This window comes from Homarus americanus, unplaced genomic scaffold (assembly GCF_018991925.1).
Source record: "Homarus americanus isolate GMGI-L3 unplaced genomic scaffold, GMGI_Hamer_2.0 scaffold54443, whole genome shotgun sequence".
Lineage (NCBI taxonomy): Eukaryota > Metazoa > Arthropoda > Malacostraca > Decapoda > Nephropidae > Homarus > Homarus americanus.
The window spans coordinates 5,429,516-5,455,411 of NW_024750852.1; the positions used below are offsets into that span (position 1 = coordinate 5,429,516).

At 42.0% G+C, this 25,896-nt stretch overlaps 1 long non-coding RNA gene across 1 annotated transcript in view; it reads right to left on the reverse strand.

Moving 5' to 3' along the window:
• Nucleotides 1-209: 209 nt before the first annotated feature.
• LOC121854323 overlaps nucleotides 210-25,896 on the reverse strand; it is a 64,699-nt gene continuing 39,012 nt past the window's right edge. Inside the window, exons 2-3 of the long non-coding RNA XR_006086533.1 lie at nucleotides 19,945-20,056; nucleotides 210-259 (exon numbers count right to left, since the gene is read on the reverse strand). This is a non-coding gene — a long non-coding RNA (uncharacterized LOC121854323). The remainder of the gene's footprint in view (nucleotides 260-19,944; nucleotides 20,057-25,896) is intronic.

Sequence of the window (25,896 nt, forward strand, 5' to 3'; positions counted from 1 at the left end):
ACAGAAGGACAAGATAGGTTGAATCCGCTAACGTAAGGCTAGGTCAGGTGACGTAGTGATAGGTTAAGATAGACCAATTAGGGAAATGCTAGATTAGATCAGGTCAGGTTTAGTCGCCTATGATGTGAGGCGAAGTCAAGTTGGTTCAGGTCAGGTTAAGCTCGGTTATATAAGGGATTTTTAACTTTACATCTTAAAGAACTGAAGCAACTTACCTTGTGTCAGGGGATGCAGAGAGTGGCCGGTCACGCCGCGAAGTCTGTGGGAGAGACGACACACCTTAAACAACGTGAAGTAGGAAATTAAATATTATGATTAAAGTTATATGTTTTGAATATAATAAAATAATAATATGAATAAATCAAATGCACATAAATCAGCTAAAAGAGAGAGAGAGAGATCATTATAAATTATCAGTCATTAAATTCTTACGTCCCCTTAATCTCCCCCAATTAAACCAACATCTGCGTCACACCGTCCACGAAGCGCATACCACACAATACCTACAACCACAGCCACCCCCCTCCCTCCCACAACCCACATTAACGCCACGCACCGCAGCTCGGATTTCCCCCAAACAACAATAACAAAAAGTACGTAACAAAGTACACTTATAACCCCGGGTCGAGAACTATGTACAGAGTGACGAACTGACGAAACCCCGAGTGTTGCAACTTGGCTTTGAATTGTAGGTAAAGAATACGAACTTTACCTGTTATAAAAACGTTTCATTGAGTAATTAGGCTCTGACATAAACCAAGACTTCCAGAGAAGACACATAACTAACGCTGGGTTGGTTATCAAGGTGGCTCTGGTGCACAAGGACGGACACACGATACACACTGCATGACACCTCTGTTAGCTCTCACTGACTTCCTCCTATAACATGTAACTTCCGCCTTTGCTCGTAGTACATTTAAGGTTGGTGTTACATTAAAGGATTACATTTGATAAAAGTAATAAATCTAAGGGAGGTAGTACATTTAAGGGAGATAGTACATTTAAAGTAGGAGTACATACCATAAAGTTTACTACCCACGTTACCTTAACCTTCCTACCTGGTGGTCGTACAGTACATTGCTACAGGGAGAGGTTGGACCTATCCCCATGACAACGCGCCACGGACTCCTTTGTTTACTGTTAGAATCGATGACCCGGCGGCGTGACCTGACCTACTTGTGCTACAAAATCGCAAATGTTTAGAATAACCAGGGCGCCTAAATCAATTTCTATCGTGTGTTGTATTTAAAAGGATTTGAAATCCCATTTAAGAACGAGGAGGATGGTTGGATCAGAGGAAGAGTAATCCTACGAATTTATTTTACCTTACGATTAATCCCTCCAGTTTAGTTCTACCTTAAGATTAATCCACCCTAACCTAACCTAACCTAACCTAAACCTAACATAACAGGTGAAATAAGCAGATGCTCCCCTCCTCCAATTTGAGTATCCACCATTTATCCTAAAACACTTCAACACGCACATTGGGCTAAACTAACTTCTACTGCGTGTTATATACTGTACATATATTCATAACAAAACCCCATTAATTTCAAATCATAAATATCTAAAGCTACCAAACCAGAGACACGTCACATTATATAACTACACTTTATTCTGTTATCCTTGCTTGTACACCTGGCTGAACTGTCTATAAACATGATGAATCTAAGTGAAACAGGATGACGACTTTATCTATCTATCTAAATATAATAGTCAGTATGGACCAGGTGGTAACACTAGAGGCCGGACCCGAGCTGTGATTAAAGTACATCCATAAGTGAGAAATATTCGGGTGTTATGAGGGAAAATACAGCGAATTATCCAAAGTATAATGTTCAACCAGAAATAAATATCCCAATGCAAACTCCTCCCTATCAAATACCTTTAAGTTTACGTTACAATACGGGAGAAAAACCAATGTTAAAACACTTCAGTAACACAACCGAAAGATAATTACAAAATAAACATAAAAGGTAGGAAGGAGGAAGCTATAAAGGCAACAAGGTTAATCAAAGAACACGGCACCGCGGCCACACACACTTCATCGATCCTCCAGTGCCTGTTTGCTTCAAGTTCACCGGGAATAACACGCCAAGCTAGTGACTGTTGCTTGTCTACCGGTCTACTGTTACCGGGTGTTATACAACTACTACCGGGTACTACTAATACTATGTGAATGCCAAAAAGATATGTGAAGTCGCTAAGATTTCAGTTGCCTTAAATATCTATAAGCTATCATCTATAATCTATACCAATATAAATAAATATATATCCTTAAGTAATCCCGAGAGTGGTAAGAGAAAACGAGGTCATTCAATAAAGGATAAACTACAGCTCCGGCAATAGGGGCCGCAGCTCATAAACCACTAACTATTGCCAATAACCCAGCGCCAGCAAGTTACACAAGGAAAATAATTCCACTTAATACAAAAATTCGCAAGGTTATCCCCCCTATAAAATATGTGTTAGTTCCATATAATTCACCGAGACATTATGTGAAGAAGTCATTTTTAAAGGATTTACTTTGTAACTTAACTTAATTCCAATGGAGTTTCTGAGTTTGAAGATCCATCGACGCTTAAATCTTACGCGTAAACTAACTTGTGAGGGTGATAGATAAGACCTCTCACTCGACTAAGCTACGGGGATGTTCATGATGAAACTTTAAGACCTGATGGATTTTGAAGTGTTGAGATACAGACCAACATTCTTATTGTCGCCATTATTAACACTGGTTCAGTATATAAACAGACGGTAAACGTATATAAAAAAAATAATGTAATTCGATTCAACTTAATTTAACCAATTTCCATGGAGGTACTAATTCGGAGTTGGTGTGACTAATATGCATTCAAATTATAAATAAATTAAAATCGACTTCGAATTGACTTAAAGAAACAAATGACATGGCTTCCATACCCCTCATATATATATTGTTGTGGTTTTGTAATATCATTCTGTAGCCACGTCCGAGTTATGTGACTAGTCCATTTTTTTAGCAATCCATGTGGTGTCTCCTCTGCTCAATGTCAAAATTCTAGTCGTCTACATTTTCATCTCAATTTTAACTCATTTTATGATGCCTATATGTTAAAAAGTACTCGCAAACAAACTTTTTTCATGACTACTACTACTACTACTACTACTACTACTACTACTACTAGGCCTACTATGATGTAATTATGGTAAAAATAGTAAACACATACAGTACTTTTAATTTAGTTAGTCCTTGATTAACGAAATTCTCTTTGTTAATATAATTCAAAGAAAACGAATTTTTTATGATAAACATACGTATACTTTTACAGCCGTAAAAATAAAAATAAATTGTATCGTATCTGTAAAAATAAAATAAATTAGTCAGTCCCCTAACTAAAAATTACTACAAAAATATTAATTACAGCAAAAAGGTAATAGAAAAAAAAAACTAATACAACCATTATTATTACTGTTTATACGTGGTGGTGAATATATTGTTGGGGTTATAGTCAGCGCTGGGTGTTTCCTGGGTCACTCATTACTGGAAATAAATTAAGAGATCCCAGAAGCTTAAAGCCGATATTAGGAGAACCACCAAGAGAAGTGTGGCTTAATATTTTTCGTAATACGGATAACAAATTCATTCTCATATTAGCATCATTTGCCACACTATTTCCATTAGAAAGAAGTGATGCACATCTGCCTCAAGATGTAAATTCTTTAAAACGATATACATGACCTCAATTTACACACACACACACACACTGCAAACCAGTATCGGAAGATTGAATGTCACGAAGTGCAAAAGGACGCACCTGGATCGTACCAACTGTAAGGGTCGTATGACATGCCCCAACGGGACGAAGAAACAGCATTAATGGAAACCGCATGTGAAAAGGTCCTGGGTGTGTATGTTGATTGAAAATGTCCAAAGGAGAGCTACCAGAATGGTGCCTGCGCTACGGCACCTAAGTAATCCAGAGAGATTAGAGCGCCTGCAACTGCCTAGCTTATACTACAGACGGGCAAGGGGTGACTTAATTGATGTTTAACATAAGAACATAAGAATGGAGGAAATTGCAGCGGGCCTATTGGCCCATACTAGACAGCCCCGTTTACACCCAACTCCTATCGCTAATATATCCGCCCAGCATACCTGGAACTACTGGATGCCCGCCCCACAGGGGGTCGTCACAGCTCAAGTTTGAAGAAGACACTAGTCCAGAAAATTATGAGGGCAAACATTTGGAACCTCTGCCGACTCCTCCAGGACACAGCAATACCTTGAGGACATTTGGAACATCTGCTGACTCCTCCAGGACACAGCAGTACGTTGAGGACCTTTGGCACCTCTGCTAACTCCTCCAGGACACAGCAGTACGTTGAGGACCTTTGGAACATCTGCTGACTCCTCCAGGACACAGCAGTACGTTGAGGACCTTTGGCACCTCTGCTGACTCCTCCAGGACACAGTAATACTTTGAGGACCATTGGAACATCTGCCGACTTTTCCAGGACACAGCAGTACCTTGAGGACCTTTGGCACCTCTGCTGACTCCTCCAGGACACAGTAATACTTTGAGGACCAGTGGAACATCTGCCGACTTTTCCAGGACACAGCAGTACCTTGAGGACCTTTGGAACCTCTGCTGACTCCTCCAGGACACAGTAATACTTTGAGGACCATTGGAACATCTGCCGACTTTTCCAGGACTTTGAGGACCTTTGGAACCTCTGCTGAGCTCCTCCAGGACACAGCAGTACGTTGAACCTTTGGACCTTGGAACCCTGCTGACTCCTCCAGGACACAGCAGTACGTTGAGGACCATTGGAACCTCTGCTGACTCCTCCAGGACACAGCAGTACGTTGAGGACCTTTGGCACCTCTGCTGACTCCTCCAGGACACAGTAATACTTTGAGGACCAGTGGAACCTCTGCTGACTCCTCCAGGACACAGCAGTACGTTGAGGACCTTTGGAACCTCTGCTGACTCCTCCAGGACACAGCAGTACGTTGAGGACCATTGGAACCTCTGCTGACTCCTCCAGGACACAGCAGTACGTTGAGGACCTTTGGCACCTCTGCTGACTCCTCCAGGACACAGTAATACTTTGAGGACCATTGGAACATCTGCCGACTTTTCCAGGACACAGCAGTACGTTGAGGACCATTGGAACCTCTGCTGACTCCTCCAGGACACAGCAGTACGTTGAGGACCTTTGGCACCTTTGCTGACTCCTCCAGGACACAGTAATACTTTGAGGACCAGTGGAACCTCTGCCGACTCCTCCAGGACACAGCAACACTCAAAGTATCCTCACGACATACAACCTCCAGGTCGACTCTCGTGACTCCCTCCTTAATTACGTCACGCGAGGAACTATAAGCGCATTAAGAGGAGTAATATGTCCTAATCAACGATGAATTAATCGCGAGAAAATAAAAAAGCGATCACTGTCCATCACAAACCGAATCAGATATATTTTTGTGGTTATTCATTTATAATTATTTATTTATTTTTCGTTGTTTGATTAGTATTATTATTGTTAGTGTTGTAACTGTTATTCACTAATCAGATCTATGCATTAAATACGCATAATCTCTCTCTCTCTCTCTCTCTCTCTCTCTCCACATACTTCTGCCCACTACCACGTATGTAGGCCAGGTCCAGGTAACTCAGGCTAGCACGAGGCCTCACGTACTGTACACCCATAGCAATACAGTGGATCATCAGGCCAAGGGTCGTTAATGACACTACTCGGATCACCTGAAGACTCTCCCCCAGTTATACCGCCACATAACAAAATACTGTACTCCAACTCTACGAGGTATAACACCGCAGCGCAATAACAGGACAAGGCGGCACCGTACATAGCTACACACTTGGCAAACATCCATATCCTCGTCCACCTCTAAGACATGGGACGCTATTAGCACTACGTGTCCACCTCTACCTGTTGAGACACGTAGTACCAGGTAAAGGCGTATCCTCCTCTATCTGCTGTGGTCTGAGACACGGTGATGAGCCCTGTATTTCCCAAGGTATGTATCATCTTTCCACAAACTTACCGCCGTGTGCGAGAAAATACTCACGAATCATAATTATCTTTAAGTGTAAAAGGAAAACGGATATTTATGTGAAGCAGGAACTATTTTATACCCTGACAAGACATGTGAGAGAAGTGGCGGAGCTGAGAGGCAACGCGGGAAGGACACAAACTACCAACATTAATCCACGTCAAGGCTCTCTCACTCATCCACCAGTTAAAAAGAATAATTATGTCCTTTTATAGTTTGTATGAGTGTGGCAATTATGTAGTCCATTCATTTATACTGACATTAGAGCGGTGTGTAAATAACGTTATCTAGAGCACGGAAAACAACCCCCTGTCGGACCCTTAAGGACAATGACTCCACCAAGGCCGCAGGATCACCCAAGAAAAAAAAATCAACACAAAAAGAGTCACTTTACATGAGTTGTGTCTCTTTATCTTTCCGCTCTGTCGTGCACACACCAGGCAGCTGCGTGGGGGTAAAGTGATATACTAGACAGCTATCGCTCCACATTGATCCATAACTATACCTCTCACCCGCACACTGCAGTCTTGGCTTGGCACACCTGCCTCTATATCCCCCTCTCTCCCCCATGCCATGTGAGTTGACTTAATTAGACTTTTCTGGTTAGGTTAGGTCAGGTTAGGTCAGGTTAGGTCAGGTTAGGTCAGATTAGATTAGGATGAAATTTTTGGTTGCGTTTAGTCAACTCAACACTTGCCTTTCCTGACTTGACTGTCAATGTTTATCGCGAGTAAGGGATGTTTTTGTTTTTTAAGTGCATCTAAACTTGCTCAAATCTGGAAGAAAAACTACAAAGAATTTACCGTCTCCTTACCGTTTCATGTGTCACTGGTTACTGCAAGTCACGTTCGAAAAAAGCATAACTAGTCAGGCTATATAAGATCTGATAGATTACCAGAGGAGGAGTGAAGGAGACCAATCCATATCAGAAGCTCCACATCAGACCACAAGGAGTTATTCAACCCTTTGTTCCCAGTACGATGACGAAAACACATGCATACGTACGCGCCGGATAAAATGCGATGACGATTTTCTTTAATTCCTTGAGTACAATGACTTAACCCCATGAGGACTATTACGTAACACCTCGAGTACGAGTACTTAACTCCGAGTGTAATATTATCTTACTCGTGGGAATAGGTCATCGTCTTCAAAAGGTTAAGAAATCGTACTCAAGGGAACGTGTAATTGTACTCACGGGGTTAATTCATTGTACTCAAGTGGTTAATTCACTGTGATCCCGGGGTTGGCACGTTCATGATCAAGTAAATATACAGTATTCATCTATTCACACACTGACTTCTATATACCAATTTACATATATATATATATATATATATACCTTATAATTACCAAGCTGCATTATCTCCACATAGTTAATTCGTTATCCAGTTCATATATTTAACTTTCATATGTGTTCTCTACGTATTCCAGGAACCAGAGTGTTGAAGCAGCTCCTATCTTCACTCTAATATATGAAACCATTAAAATTTCCGCACGATAGCCTCAGGAACTCCTATATCTCATCCCGTGTTAAAATTACCGGCGTGGACTAATATAGATGAAGCCTTAGCGTCCCAGAACACTCGACTAGGACATTTAATGACGTGATTAGCAGAGGTGTGACACTCTTACCCTCGACGCCCGTGTTCTCCTCAGTAAGTGTTGTGACGGGGACTTGGTGACCATATGAACACAATGCAACACAGGTTCTCTCTCTCACACACCAATACAAGTTTTGAAAAAGATTGTACTCGCAAGGCTTGGCAACTCACGCCGGGTAGTACTGTACCTGTTCAAACTTGTGACCTTGAACCTTGACCTGTCCCCCGTAAAGCAGGACAGCATTCGGTTCCCCCCAACACTAATGTTCCACAACCAAAGACTCAGAGCAGACACGACACCTACTTCAGCAGGCACAGTGTACTGATGTTATTTTGGGAAACGAAACGATTATCACCACAAAAAACTATTTCTCACACATAAACGTAACAAGTAGAATTTAATAAGCCTCTTCGCAACTCATCTGGAAAAGACAAGTGTTCATGTTGAACATGCGGGAGGTTATGTTGATGTTAAATGTTCATATCAATGCTGATGACACGCGGCGCAGATGTAATGACATTATTGTTATATCGTCATGTCACCCAACATCATAACAGAGCGACAAGGAAATACGGTTTTAGACAAGATAAACAATGAGGTTTTTAGTCGTTGTTTTGTTTGTGTCTCTTGTTCACGACACATGAGGCTGTGATACACCATTGCTTTTTTTCAGATCATAAAGTTAAAACCCTTCTGAGAACTGATGGTGTGGCAACAGTAAAGGGCTGATGTCGCAGTCTTGGGTGACAGGGTGACAGGTCAACAACACAGCAAGGCACAGGGAGTAGGGGAGACATTCCTCACGTCACTGCAGGGAGAGGAACCTTGCGCCATGTGTCATATATTAATGTCATGTCTTCCAAATTTGTTGTGTCTTTTTGTTACTGGTTCATACAAGATTGTTAGAATGAGACGTCCACGTGGTTGAGTGTGCAGGAGCTTTTACTGTCTTTTTGTTATCAATGTCAACAGTTTGTTGTCCAAAAGTATTTTGTATTAAAGAACCCCACGAATATTTTCATAGTAAATAAGAAATCTGCTTCACATTTTCCTCTAACATAAACAATATATTAACAACAAAATACTGGTAAGGTTAAGGGCCTCAGGCGCCGAGGAGAACATTCGCCCTTATGAACGAGAATCAATATTAACCTATTCCTGGCCACACGAGGAGGGTGAAGTAGGTCACTAACACTCAACACTACTGAGATAGTGGCCCTCGTGGCCCTCCATTAATCACTCTTGTTGTCAACTTACCGACTGAATTGTTCAACTCCATATTACTGTACAGTAAATACAAACCTTAACCTCTCTTGGTTTGTTAACTCCTTCAACAGTAAAACCTTCCTCCATAATGGCTGCCAAACGGTAAAACGCTTAATTTACTGTAACTTGTGAAAATAAACAAAACACCTCCAGACAAGTTACAAGACGATCTATATCCAATAATCTCACATACTTCATAACTATATGAGGCGACATATCAATCCCCGATACCTGTGAACTATGAGTCACCGAGTCGAGATGCCTAAGCCCCCATCGTTCCCACTCCTCCCCCTGCGAGGGTACACAACAGCAGATCAGCGATTACGTAAACACAAATCAGCTGTTTACATGTGTGGCAGCGTCCTCCTTGCCACCCGCCTGTTTTTCTGAGTCTCACCCCCACCTTCTCACCCCTCATAACCTTTACGTCTTGGTGGCTCCTGTGTGTTTGTCTGTGACCCTTCAGAGTATCTACATGTCTGTAGATATCACAAAAATTAACATTCCGCTAAATTGATTTTTTTTTTTACTTTTCAGAATAACAACTTACTTTGTTGTGCTCTATTTGTTCATAAGTCAGTTAATCACAATTGAGAATAATTATTTTCAGTTCCGGAATAACCATAGGTACAACTTAAGTCACCGAGAGCTACTAAGACCACTCTCCGTGCCCTCCTCCCAGTCCCAGACGGTGAGGTGTGGAACAACTTACCCCACCCACCCGAGCAGGGACTACGCTCCCTTCTTTTAAATCATCCAAACCATGCTGTATTACTTTCACTCACTTATCAGATTAATGTATATCAACTCCACTGTAAAATATGTATATTTTATATACAGTATTTATAATACAAATAAAAAAAATATAATACAAAATATAAATAATACATGAAAATAAAGAAGGGATAATAGTGGTAACATTCACATCAGTATTTACCAACACCGCGTTGCGTGTACTCTACTAATCCAGATGATACTAAATGTTATGTAAAAATTCCAAGAGATAAATGTAAAGTAGGCCTTCGTGTTTATCAGGTGCCATTAATTATTATGACTATTTATTATTATTATTATTATTATTATTATTATTATTATTATTATTACTATTATTATTATTACATTTTCGCCCCCCAGGCCCCGATGTGGGTCAGTGACCTGTGTCCGGGTGGGCTAATCCCCGTAAAATAAAAAAGAGAGCTCAGGCACTCAATTGGCTCAACTCTGTTAATATTGTTATTATTGTCCACTCTGCATCTGTACTTGTCTGACTAAATAAACTGTTTCAGTATTACATCAATATCAGACACAATGCCTCGAAATGACCTTAAAAATGACGCACCATTGTGAGAGTGTAAACCATTAATTAGTTTACTAAATGCAGCTTTAACACACGCACACTAAAACAAAACTATTATTAAATCTTAAACATCTTTAACAAAATACAAACTCACAAAATATATGTAAATAGCAGACAGTTAATAATAATAATAATAATAATAATAATAATAATAATAATAATAATAATAATAATAATAATAATAATAATAATAAAAATAATAAAATAATAAAAACAACAACAATGACAACAATTAACAGTATAGTAAGGAGCTACAGTAACTCATATGACCATGGCAATAATGGCAACATTCCCACCAGCTTAACAAAAGAGTTGTACTCATGCGAACCTCGCCTTAAAACCTGTTGTCCCTCCTACCACTCACCCTCTCCCCCTCTCCTAAACCCCTCTCCTTCCCCCATCCTCTCCCCCCCCCTCGCCCTCTCCTTCCCCCCCCCCCACCTTCCCTCCCCTCTCCCCCTCTCCTTTCCCCCTCCTTCCTCGCCTTCTACCCTCCTTCCCTCACCCTTCCCGCTCTTTCCCTACTTCTCTCACCCGCTGCCTCCCACCCAGCCCCTCCCCACCTTAACCCCTCTCACCCCCCAACCTCTCAGCATGTAAACACGCCTCCTCATCTTCCGGCAACACACTGACGGTGGAGGCTGACGAGTGTCTCTGCTGCTGCCAACGATCACTGCCAAGGTATAGGAGTAAACCTGGCGCCACCCACCTGTACACACACACACACACACACACACACACACACACACACACACACACACACACACACACGTACGAGAATGAGTGTAACTGAATCCTCATGCTGGTCTAGGTTACCTAGATCTAGCCTGCATACATAATAGTGGGTAAAAATAAATCTCGTGTGTGTGTGTGTGTGTGAGAGACAGAAACAGACAGACAACAGACAGACCTAACATAAAAGGCTGGACAATTGGTGAAAATGGGTAGGATTAACTGAACAAAAGGCCACATAATCAACACATAACGATGGGTAGAAGTGGTGGCTCCAGGGCGTAAGATAACCATACATGACACGCACACACATACACGAGGGTAACCAAGACTCCTGTTCACTGGCTGGGTTAAATCGTACTTAGGGGAAAAAATTATATAAATATCCCTCAAGTGGGAAATGGTATATACTGCCAGTCAGGTCAGGAAAGGCAGGAAATGGATTAATTTAACGCAAGTAAGAAGAATAGGGAAAATAACGGGATAGATAGATAAATAGATAGATAGATAGATAGATAGATAGATAGCCATCAGACACAAGACCAGCCATCAGACACAAGACCAGCCATCAGACACAAGACCAGCCATCAGACACAAGACCAGCCATCAGACACAAGACCACATCAGACACAAGCCATCAGACACAAGACCAGCCATCAGACACAAGACCAGCCATCAGACACAAGACCAGCCCAGCCATCAGACACAAGACCAGCCATCAGACACAAGACCAGCCATCAGACACAAGACCAGCCATCAGACACAAGACCAGCCATGACACAAGACCAGCCATCAGACACAAGACCAGCCATCAGACACAAGACCAGCCATCAGACACAAGACCAGCCAGACACCAGCCATCAGACACAAGACCAGCCATCAGACACAAGACCAGCCATCAGACACAAGACCAGCCATCAGACACAAGACCAGCCATCAGACACAAGACCAGCCATCAGACACAAGACCAGCCATCAGACACAAGACCAGCCATCAGACACAAGACCAGCCATCAGACACAAGACCAGCCATCAGACACAAGACCAGCCATCAGACACAAGGGCAACATGGCTGAACAGAGACTAAAATCCCCAGGCGGGCAGAACATCCATCACAACTTTTAAAATGGCAATGATTGATGAAGGGTGAGGCTTGGGTGGATGATGTATGGATGGCGAGAGTGGTGAAGGGTGGTGGATGATGATGAGGGGTGGTGGAAGATGGTGAGGGGTGGTGGAGAAATGGTGAGGATAGTGAAGAATGGTGACTTTATTAAGGGTGGTAGAAAATGATGAGGATGGTGAAAGAATGTGTATAGTGAGTATGGTGAGAATAATGTGCCCTTATCTACTACACTGTACACACCCCTCACTGTACCCTCATCACATTCCTGTATTATAAACCACTACAATTAAAACAGTACCATTAGAGTTATTAATTTAAGAACGAAACGCAAAAGAAACGAAGAATAACGATACAAAAATACAGTACAGAAGAAAATAAAACAAAACAGCAATAATAAGACTAGAGAATAAGGAGAAACGGAGAGAGAAATAAAGATGATTATTACAAAAATACAAAAATGATAAACACGAGAAGACAAGATGATCTGGGGGAGAGAAACTCATAAACGTCATTAGTTGAAAGTTGCTTAAGTTTGTTGATGCTTCGTTCAGAGCTGTTGGGGCAGATGAGTCTGGAACACATTTTATTACAGACAGATTCAGTCATAATCACAGACAGACAGACACACGCGTACTGTTTGTTAGGTTCTCAATAACACGGAGTACACCGACCTGGCAACAACAAACACAGGTGGTCCAGCAACAACAAACACAGGTGGTCCCGGTACATCAAGAACACACACTTGTAATCAACAAACCTTTCATCCAACACACACACACACACACACACACACCTTTTTGCTTTCGCTGCTAATGACCCGCCTGAGGGACGCGTCTCACCTGTGGCTGTAAGGTATCAATAACATGTATGTCCACCTGCTATCCGTTTAAGCTCTACAGCACAAATCCTCAACTAAATGTCTACCTACAAAATCCGTTTACAGCTTTTATCAAAATTCGCATCCGAAAGTCTATCTGTAAAATTCACCTACATTTCTAATCAATATTCTAAACTAAAACTATAAGCAAAATTCTTTCATCTAAAACTATCAAAACAAAGTATATATGTAAATAGCGTTTTAAACTTGAACACACAAAAAAATAAAAAATAAAATTCAAATATCATTAACAACTATTTTCGTCTAAAACTCGGTGAAAAAAATAAACCCCGATCGTCATATATACTTCATTAGTGAGTTTTTTTTTTTGTATGCAAACGGTATAATCTTCGGCAGGAAACCTCACATTAGGCACAGAGAGCTGTATTTGGCACACACCTAGTCGTATACACACACACAGAACATGTATACATAAAAGCAGTTACCATGGTGGAGAATATTCAAAGCAGGTATTCGCAACACTTCCAAACGTCACATTAAGTTCCCGGATAACACATCTAGCTATTACATGACATGCTGAGTTTGGAGACTACATACTTTCGCACACTACACACTTCTCTTTCGCACAATAACACCTCGCTATCACGCACTACACACCCTCTCGTTGTCGCACACATCTTTCACAATACACCAACTCTCCTTCACACTTTACACACTTCTCTCTCCTACAGCCACAAGGCGGCGCACTAGAGGACCCGCCTGTTGCTCCCTCGGCAAAGTTCAATGCCCTCCGATCTATCGTCTACTAAGAGTGGGTGACCAGACCAGAGACACTACCTACACTAAACTAGCCTCGCCTCGGTAAAAATTGGTCTTTGCCAACACAGATTCGTCTTGCGTTGGCTGTCCCAGAAATGTTGGAGGGAGGTGTTGTACAGCGGGAGATGGTGTGTGTGTGTGTGTGTGTGTGCGCCGATGAATATAAATAAGTTCATGTGCGTTAATTCACGAGGTATGTATGTATAGTGCGCTAATTTACGAGGAACTGTATGTATGTTTGAGTGCATTAATTTACCAGGAAATACTGAAAATGTGATTGACTGACTGTTTGGCTTCCACGTCTTAGAACCCACGACCTTCAGTGACTCAAGGTGCATCTACGCGAACATTGCCGCCTCCTCCTCCTCACCAACACCATGGAATGCTCCCTTCCCTCGTATCACCGGAAACACGAGCGGTTGGCGGTTAACATTATCCAAGAGCTTTTTCTGTAGATAATTCTAATTTTAGTAGTTAAGTGTGTCAGTAGTATCAGCACCCTGTAGAGTACCGACTGACTAGTGATGGTGGTGGTCACTGGCCCTAGACTAATACATTACCTTTCTGTTACTACTGCTGTGAATGTTTCTTGTTGAGTGCGTGTGAAATTTAGTAATAAAAAAGACCATTTGATTGGGCCCCAGTTCTAATGGTCCCTACCCTTCTAGGCTCTAAATCTAATGTTTGGATTATGGAGACATTACTAGTCAACAGTTTGGGTTCAAAGCTACAAGATCTCACATTCGACCCATTAACTAGTAAGTAAATAAAAACAGAAGGCAAACACAAAAAATACTGACATTATAAAGACATTGTTGTCAAAGGAGAAAAAGGAGGCAGCGGGTGTTTGAGGAGTAGGGTGGCAGGCAGGTACTCAATGTCACACAGAAATCACAACCTGGAGTCTACAGGTAAATGGTCCGTACATTGAGCTTTTCCCTGACTGGTGATGTCAGAAGACATCAAACTGACTCATTTTGACGACACAAAGCTAAACTTTAAAATGACTTGTACATTACACTGATTAGTCCATCGTACTGGTAGTGTTGTCTTACGAACCAATTAAGGATAACAGTTTATTTTAAGAATATGTAACAGGTTTATATGTAAGATACACCTGTCAAGTATTTCCCATGTGGTGACAATGAGAGTTGGTGCTTTAGCAGATAATAAAAACACGTGTATCTGAACGCCACTTAGTATTAGGGAGTGGCCTGCTCAAAGTAAGGCGTGGCACGGTGAGTGAGATGCTGTGTCGAGGTGCAGTAACCGCTGGCCAGGCAGGCGTCACCCTGCCGCACCCCGCCGCCCAGGCAATGTCTCCACACAGCTTAGTCACTTAACCCCCCCTCCCTCTATTGTCTCCGTGCAACCTGAACCAAGCTCAAGTTAATGCTTCATTTGTCTCCACTGTTCACAAAATATCAACTGATGGGATCTATACAGATATATAAGCTAAAATAGAGATCATTTATGTATTGTAAGGTGTCGACAAAACCTTTACCAACACACACACACACACACACACAGACACACACACACACACACACACACACACACACACAGTCACACACACACACACACACACACACACACACACACACACACAGTCACACACACACACACACACACACACACACACAGTCACACACACACACACACACACACACACACACACACACACACACACACACAGTCACACACACACACACACACACACACACACACACACACACACACAGTCACACACACACACACACACACACACACACACACACAGTCACACACACACACACACACAGTCACACACACACACCCACAGTCACACACACACACACACACACACACACACACACACACACACACACACACACAGTCACCACACACACACACACACACACACACACACACACACACACACACACACACACACACACACACACACACACACACACACACACACACACACACACACACACACACAGTCACACACACCCACACACACACACACACACACACACACACACACACACACACACAGTCACACACACACACACACACACACACACACACACACACACACACACACACACACACACACACACACACACACACACACACACACACACACACACACACACACACCACCTTTCCTCTATTCTCTATGGGCTTAACCGGGTCTAAGTTCTCATCAATTGTGTCTTATAATCACCAACTCGTGACTACATTTTTTTTAATATAAAGTCAGTGGTGTCTCCTGTGCGTGCTAATGGTGTCACCCACAGGAACCAGTCAGGGTGGCGTCTCTATGAGGGAGGGTAGGAGGGGGGGTAGGAGAGATGAGGGGGGAGAGGGGATGAGGGAGGGGATGGGAAGGGAGGGAGATGGGGGATAAATGAGGGTAATGCTTGATAAACGGGTCACTCACTCCCCAATCTTATGTAACTCGATGCTCCTTCTTTCAGTATATTTGGCCACGTGTTGTCAGCCAATTATCCGCCTTCCCTGACCTAACTGAGGGATAATTTCTGCGTGTGGGACGTTTGCTCCTGGGCGGTTTATCGCAGCCACATAACCATTTATTTTATCACGTTTGCTTTAATCTTATCTCCATATATTAATAACTTTTGCAGGTAAATTGTTATAGTATAAAACTAATATTTTCCTTAATGGCTCTTCTTTTTCAATCAAGTTTAACGACATTATCACGTTGGTCGGCTGTCAGCGGGTCGACGTAAGAGGGAAATTTACCATTCATTTATTTTAGATTTTTTTTAAATAGTAATGCACTGTTCAACTTCCATACAATTTAATTTCGTTTAAAGTTGCTGAAACAAAATTCTGGCCTGAAATTCTTCAGAAGCAACTTAGAAAGATTTACTAAACTTTTTAATTATCTGTGGATAGAGAAGTGGTGTAGGAGCAAGAGCCTCTTGTACAGGTGACCCAGCACAGCTAAAGGAATACAGTACATGTTTTGTAGAAAAGGGAGATGTTTAGTTACAACAGCACTTGGCCACGTTAATAAATCTAGACACAGTCAAAACAGAGCCAGCCAGGTGACAGTATACAGTGTGGTGGGGTAAACTGGGACTTGTTACTAAGTGACCACTGCCAACCACGCACCCGGGTATATTGGTAAACATCTCCAGTGTACGAATACTACGATCACTTTCATTCAATTCAACAATACTCCAATGGGTAGACGGGAATAATATGACGTCAAACATCTAAAAAAAAAAAGACCACTGGCTTATTTATGAAAAGTGAATTACAGGGAAGTTTTAAAATATGGATGGAGCTTTCAGCATGAGCCCTTGTAAACTGTCTCAGCTGACACACTAGAAACAGACTGGGTTTTCAGGCAGAAAGATTCTCGAGTCCAGAGATCAAAGCCAGCACGGCCGCTGACATGTGGGTTGATGTTTACCTTTAGTGCTGTGTCACTTGGTCACTACTGTTATGGATATTTCCCAGAGTTAATCCTTCCCATCACGCAACTGATAATGTGACAATATGGGTTTTTTATTGTGATCTGAAGTCCTGATTAACAAAAAGGACTAAAATGATGATGAGCACACAATCACTACTACAGTCCATGAACTCTTTTTGAGTCTCTGTGTCTGGTGATGAACTGTTCCCTCTTCACTACTGTCTCTTGCCACAGTTACTTCTTACCCCCTCAGTTATCCCACATTCTCTTATTTACTCTGGTTCTTATCTTCGTTTCCGGGAATCATCTATCTTACTGGCCCTTAGACGCCCTCAGCATTACCCCTTGATCCAGACTCACTCCTCACTCCCGTCATTTCACTACTCACACTGAACACACTTTGTCATATCAACCAATTAAATTTAAATCACTCTATTTTACAGATGAAACCTATAATGACGTTCTTTTTTTAACACGAATTTTACGCTAAGTCATACTACAAATTATTACCCTGATGTTTTTAACTAATTCTCAAGGTTAAGTATCACAGTAACACGAGACGTTAACCGAGCTGGAATTTTGGAAAGGAGCTGAGAAAGCTGATAAGACACCGGCATCGAGGCGAACAATAGATAGATTTCGTGAAAGGTAAAATAAAACAATTATCAATCTTCATTTCGTCGTACAGCCGAACTAAGAACGCACAGTACCTTATCTAATTGCTCTCTCTCTCTCTCTCTCTCTCTCTCTCTCTCTCTCTCTCTCTCGAATAAAAATCTCATTCAAATAATCCCCCTCTACAAGGCATCACACAAGCATCATCATCTACGCGTAACAAAAACTTTACAAGAAAAACAAAAACAAAAAATAAGCACAACTATAACACGTGTCTTTCCCCTGTGTTTTTACCGGACCAAACAAATGCCACTGGGATTAGGTCAGCATCCTCCAAGATTGGGGTACCTGAGCCCTGTGATTAGAGCCTCCAATCCCTCTCCTCTCTCACGGTACCTTTGGTCGATGCCTCACACAATCACTTGCAGACACAGTTGAAAGAGTTAAAACGGTAGCTACAATAACAAAATAAAATGGCTGTCAAGTTTTAAGAGCACAGAGGATAACTGTTTGGGGTGTTTGTTTTGGCTGTGACCGATGGTTTAATTTTAGTAACTTAGCGAAGAGGGAAAACAAAGTCACATTTAAATCTGTACGCGAGATGGAGGTACAGAGTGAGTTTACAATATTACAATGTGTGTGTGGGAGGGGGGGTGTGTGTGTGTGTGTGTGTGTGTGTGTGTGTGTGTGTGTGTGTGTGTGTGGTGCAGGAAGGACTGCAAGCACCACTAAGGTTTCTCCACACACAATACGATCATCTATTATACAGTACACACCAACAACTACCTTACATACACACACACACACCCACACCACACACACACACACACACACACACACACACACACACACACACACACACACACACACACACACACACACACACACACACACACACACACACACACACACACACACACACACACACACACACACACACACACACACACACACACACACACACACACACACACACACACACACACACTGCACCACATTACTGTACTACTCATCTGACCCAAATATCAAGACCTGTGCTGAGGCCTGAAGGAGTGGAGGAACAGTCGTATATGGTGGCGACCTCCTGAGCTCCTCTTCGGCTCCATACATCAAAAGACCTCTTGTCACCACCATCACACTCCACGCCCGTGAGGCTCCCAATAACTTCTACATAACATACTTCAAAAAAAAGAGACGTGCGGGCCTTAATATGCCACTTGGAGCCTAAAGCCGCTGTGTTATCACCGCCGTATCGTACTAGAAAGTTCATATTTATAACCCAATACTGTACGTCTTTCTAACACCTAACCTAACCTAACCCTATATGTCTAACATCTAACCTAACCTAACCACAACACTGAAGATGGTTATAATAGTTGAATAATAAGGTACGTGAAAATTGTAAGACATCAAGAGTGGTCGAGATGGGTAGCAGCAGAACCCAGTGTGAGGGTAACTATCATCCTCTCCTCCTCCTCCTCCTCCTCCCCTCCTCCTCCCTCCCCCCTTCCTCCCCACCTCCTCCTCCCACCGTCCACTACAGCGACGTTCCAATACAACATCGTAAACATTAACATACATCAAAAACTTCTAAAACAAAACAAGAAACAAATTTACAATTTCAGGAGTAAAATTAAATTAAACAAATAATAAACAAATACACGGCAGGTAATTAAAAAAATCTTATACTGTATTAAAAACTTCATACAATTCCTCAAACGTCGTGATGACGTCAAGACAAGAAGTTGACCACAACAACAACCACCATCGCCTACAGTATAATTGTCCACTTCGTTATGTTTCACAAGAACAAACCATCTCCCTTCATTCCAACTACCACCCCTCAGTCCAACCACCCCTCAGTCCAACCACCCTCAGTCCAACCACCCCTCAGTCCAACCACCCCTCAGTCCAACCATCCCCAGTCCAATGACCCCCAGTCTAACAACCCCTCGATCCAACTACCCCCAGTCCAACTCCAACTACCCCCAGTCCTAACTACCCCCCTACTTCCAAGTCCAACTACCACCCCCCCAGTCCAAGTCCCACCCTCTCCCTCTCTGTAACAAGCAGCGTGTGATTCAGACACCTACCTTTGACGATGATGGGCGAGGACGACCTTCAGTCAGACGGAGACTCGACGACACTGTCACCTTCTGTCTCACCAGCTGCGTCGCCACCCACGACGCCACGACGACGACTTACCTGAAACACACAAAAGAGAAGAAAGACTTGTTAAAACTATTCGTGTGTTGGAGGCCTTTGTAGGACACCCTCCAGCCCTCTCAAACTTTTATATTACAATTCCTGTCTCTTAACTTTCGGCCAACTTGAGTTAGTTTCTGTAAAAAGAGACTTTATATAATTTTAATCGTTTATAAAGGCTGCAGTTATTATTATTATTGTTATTATCATTATTAATAGCACAAAATAGTGTCCTTTCTTACCACAGTATTATTATTATCGTAAAAAACATACAAAGTTCCTGGTATTATTATAAAACAATGATCATATGTCTTCACCAACACTCATCAGGGAAACCTATTTCTAAATAAATACAAAGATTGAATGTGATTTCACGAGTCATCAACACCCAACATGAAGGAACACTCAGGGGGAATCCTTCACACTTATAAACATCTTAATTTCCTGGTGTAAAGTCATCAAGTCTCAAATCCACTAAGAAACATTTACCTAGAAACAAGTAGAAAATTCCACCGATGTCAACAAGGTACCACCACTCTATCGTACCTCTACCTGTGATCCAGCAGTGATGTCAACAAGGTACCACCACTCTATCGTACCTCTACCTGTGATCCAGCAGTGATGTCAACAAGGTACCACCACTCTATCGCACCTCTACCTGTGATCCAGCAGTGATGTCAACAAGGTACCACCACTCTATCGCACCTCTACCTGTGATCCAGCAGTGATGTCAACAAGGTACCACCACTCTATCGCACCTCTACCTGTGATCTGGCAGTGACGTTGATTGAGGAACATAAATGGTGCGCCTCTAACTAGATAAGGTATACAGCGCAGTAAATATAAACAAGGGAAGCTGTATTAATGCTGTATAATGAGATGTATCTGAGAACGTTCCCTCACGTCGGTCAGTCAGGCAGGAACGGCGGGAAATGGGTTGATAATACAGCCATAAATTACAAATCTAGTTATTTATACTGTACAGCCATCAGGCATCCGTGACTCAATGGGGGCACTGACGAGGAAGAGGGGGAGGAGGAGTAAAAGAAAGGGGAAGAGGAGAGGGAAGGAGGACTGATGATGAGGAGAAAACCAAGATAAAGCTGTTGCCATGAATATTGAGAGGAGGAGGAGGAGGAAGGAAAGGAAGAAAACTGTGCCAATCAGAGGTAAAAAGAAGATCAAGAGAAACACATAAAGTGAGATGGAAGAAACAAGATAACTGAAGAGACAACGATAAGTGACCGGGACAACTCCATAAAAACAAACCGTATCACTAACCCTGACACTGATGTTTACAATGTATTAATGTAATGTAACAGTCAAGGTCTCCACGTGCGTCGTCTGAGCTACTTTGTGAGGACAGTCTATTAACATGCAGCCTCCCTCGTCCCCACCTTATGCATCTTGATCACCTTACTGAAGAGGAGGGAGGATGTCGCTAACAACACCTACAGCAGATCAACAGTAAGCGACATAACACCTTAGTTAACTACACTGCCATGACATTGTGTTTATGGCGGTGGCATGAAGGGGCTGAACAGTGTTTGCTAGGTATGGGAAATATCTGGCTTCTTCAGGATGACAGTGGCGTCTCTCTCTCTCGTGTGTGTGTGTGTGTGGGGGTGTGTGTATGGGTGTGTAGGTGTGTGTGTGGGTGTGTGTGTGGGTGTGTGTGTGGGTGTGTGGGTGTGTGGGTGGGTGTGTGGGTGGGTGTGTGGGTGTGTGGGTGTGTGTGTGGGTGTGTGTGTGTGTGTGTGGTATAAACAGAATGAGGCTAACAAGACCCAGCTCGCACTGACCATCACAGCTGGTTGTAAGTTAATACACACACACACACTGACAGACATACTCCTAATATATATTCTGGACGTAATTCCCACGCCTGTTTCTCGGCATCTTCATCTGTTTATATAAAAGTAATAAAAAATAGAGCGAGTGGGTGAGTGGCGCATAGGATAAACAAAAATCACAGCTTAATATCGCACTGAACATCCAGATTTACCCAGTGCCTGTTCAGTCATCACAATGGACGCTCTTGAGACACCCGCCTGCGAGAAGCCCGAGATTGATGGTGACAGTCAGGGCCCTTAGCGTTCAAAGATTCATACAGTGACATTTCTTCCTCGTAAATGTGAACAAGAAAACACACTTCATTACGGTAGTCTCTCAATCTACTTCCCACGTTATTTTTGTTACGCCGAACGCTTGGTGTAACGTAAGTATCTGGGTTCAATTGGCAGCGTGGACAAGTGAGGTTTGAGGGGGGGGGGGAGTACTCTTCTGGCAACAACTGTGACGACAAAGTGGACCATCAGCGCCAACACCACCACCTGCTTTTACTACAGTCAAGGAGTGACGTAAACATGTCCGCTTCGCCTCACTCCACCTTGACTCTTTAACTCTTGATTTGGTGACTTGTTCAGAAACACCGTCCTCGTTCACTTCACACAGTAGTAACACTTAGTGACTGCATCTTATAACAATAATAATAAACAATAATACCAATAACAACAATAATATAATAATAACAACATCATCAATAATAACAATAATTTAGCATAATATTATCAATAACATAACAATAACAACAATAACGACTACAACAATAACTTTAATAATAATCTAACAATAACAACATCAATAACAACATCAATAACAAAACAGGAATATATTTAACCCATCGCTATACTCTCAACCTATATCTCCCGTCGGTAAACAGGACACACTTAATCACCATTACAGCCCATACATAAATCACTCACGACTCCAAAAAAAAAAAATCCTTACCTCAAGTATGTCTAACCTCACACATTCTAACCTACCCTACCCTACCCTACCCTACCCTACCCTACCCTACCCTAACCTACCCTACCCTGGCCTAACCTAGCCTAGCCTAACCTAACCTAACCTACCCTACCCTACCCTAACCTAACCTAACCAAACCTACCCAATCAACTCTACACCTTATACTGAAAAACACCTCCAGTCTGACGGATATTATCAAATCTTAGGTATGCTATGCTAATTAAAGTTCCTCGTCCTCCCACACACCTTGATAATTAATCTACCCAACAACCTCTGAGACAACATCTGCCTTCAAATGTGCTTGCCAAACTAACCCCTCTCTCTCTCTCTCTCTCTCTCTCTCTCTAAATATACAGTCCTCATTCCCTGCACCATATTTCATTTATATTTTAAGGCATGTCCCGATAATCAGTGGCCGTAGAAACTTTCCTGCATATCATTGTTAATATTCAGTCAACTCTGCTTATCTGTCCCCCATCGCGCGGCCTACATGTCACTCGCTTCAGTCTTTCCACACGTTAAAATGCTGACTGACTGAATTTCGGCTGCGTTATTCAGTTCTATTTTCGTCTTTCCTGACCGACTGACTGACTGACTGACTGACTGATTTTCGGCTGCTTTATTCGGTTCTATTTTCGCCTTTCCTGACAGACTGACTTAATGACGGATAATATCACCCCAGTAATCATGTTTACCAGTGGGCTTAGGATTTCTCCCCAGCCAGCCGGAGGAGAAATTAATGCCAGTCGGATATTTTCTTTCCTGAATTTTCATTTATTCCGTAACTCGCTGTAAGAATGGGGGGGGGGATATCTTTCTTTAGGTTTCATATATTATAATCTAGTGCAGAAACATAGACTCAGTGAACGATATATTAAGAACTACTGAAGCCACTGAACACAACAAAACAACAACTCGGTAAGTGAATCCTATTTTGACTCGATATAATAAATAAACCCAAACTATCCACCGAAGCTAATTACCTATTATTACTCCCACATGTTCCATCGCTCTTAATAATAATAATAATAATAATAATAATAATAATAATAATAATAATAATAATAATAATAATAACGGTTTACTGAAAGAGCATGGCAGCCGGAAGGCTGAAAATATACAGTTACATAATTGGGGAATGGGTCTCTTGATTTACAAATAATATACAAGTAACAAAAGTGATACAAATATGATATATAATAACTTGGTGGGGAGAAACTCAAACTGCAGGGCATTTCAACATAGAGACCCACCCCTGACCTTTGACCTTCCCAAAACAAAGCTTTAAAGGAATCTAACCTCTCCTTCCATATCCGTTCCTGTCTTGTTCTAACCTGACCTAACCTGACCTGACCTAACCTGACCAATAGCTATAACACATGAACCCCAACACTGTTCACCTACACGAAATAAACCAACAACTCGCTATTTCTCATGACACTCCCCTGACCTTCCCAGAATGCTATTAAGAACACAACCTCTCGTACTATTGTCATTCCTATCTTTCTTTCTCTCTCAAAAACTCACCATTTACAGGAGTCATGCATTAGTGAGAGGAGGAGGAGGAGAAGAGGAGGGACATTTTCGTGATGGAAGACTCTCAAGGTATGTCCAATAACTTCAACAAAAATCTAACACGTTTTCAGCTCCTGGTTTCTATTCATATTTTGCTTAAGTAGTTTCTTTGTGTATTTCGCATTTTGTCGTCTATTTTGTTTTTTCGTTTTAAAGTGAAGATTTGTATCGTGACAAGGTGGTTCCTCAACATCATAACAATTTACTCTTATCAATAATATATTAGTTACTCAAATGTAACCCTTAGTCACATAAAACTCTTAGAAATCCATAGCATTGACAGAAAAATAACACTCACTCAAACACAGCACTCAGCACTCACTCAAACACAGCACTCAACACTCACTCAAACACAGCACTCAACACTCACTCAAACACAGCACTCAGCACTCACTCAAACACAGCACTCAACACTCACTCAAACACAGCACTCAACACTCACTCAAACACAGCACTCAGCACTCACTCAAACACAGCACTCAACACTCACTTAAAACATATTTCTTCTCTCTATTCCTCAGCCGTAGCATCACACCTGAGCTTAAGGTATGTCAGAGTAATAAACCTTCACCATATCATTCGTTGGCAACACTCGCACAACCATTCATTTTTCGGATCACCAGCTTATTTCACCTCATGATTAAAGTCCCTAATGCTACCTGGAGATTGGGTTAGGTTAGGTTAGGTTAGATGAAGTTAGGTTAGGTTAGGTAAAGTTAGGTTAAGTTAGGTTTGGTTAAGTTAGGTTAGGTTAGGTTAGGTTAGGTTAGATAAAGTTAGGTTACGTTAGGTAAAGTTAGGTTTGGTTAGATAAAGTTAGGTTAAGTTAGGTTTGGTTAAAGTTAGGTTACGTTAGGTAAAGTTAGGTTGTTAATTATTAGGTGAAATAAACTGGGGGAAGGGGGACTACTAATTCTCAGGTGCTTCTTACATAAATCAGGTTCACTTGGAGCTATACGGTACAAAGAGCCGCCAAAAATAGTCCGGAAATTGAAATGAGACGCAGAGTGTATGAAGCAGACAGACAGAGATATAGAGTTTCTTCTTTTTTAAGTACAGTGTGTACATATCACTGTCATCGTGTGTTGACTTTACCTCACAAGAAGTGTATATATGACATGGGGTGATGAAAAGGAGAGTCAGAAAGATAAATGAACATAAATATGAATGTACAAAAGAGAGTTATTTCCTCCTACAAGATCATTAGAGAGAGAGAGAGAGAGAGAGAGAGAGAGAGAGAGAGAGAGAGAGAGGTGGAGGAGAAACATGCACAGCAAAATAACTATATATGTTGATAGAACACACTACAATACAACGTGCCTGTCTGCTCAGCTCTCCTTGCTGGGGAATGTGCTCAGCAGGAGAAGGAGTCAGCAGAAAACACACACACACACACACACACACACACACACACACACACACACACACACGTCAGTAATGAGATGAGTCCCCAAAAA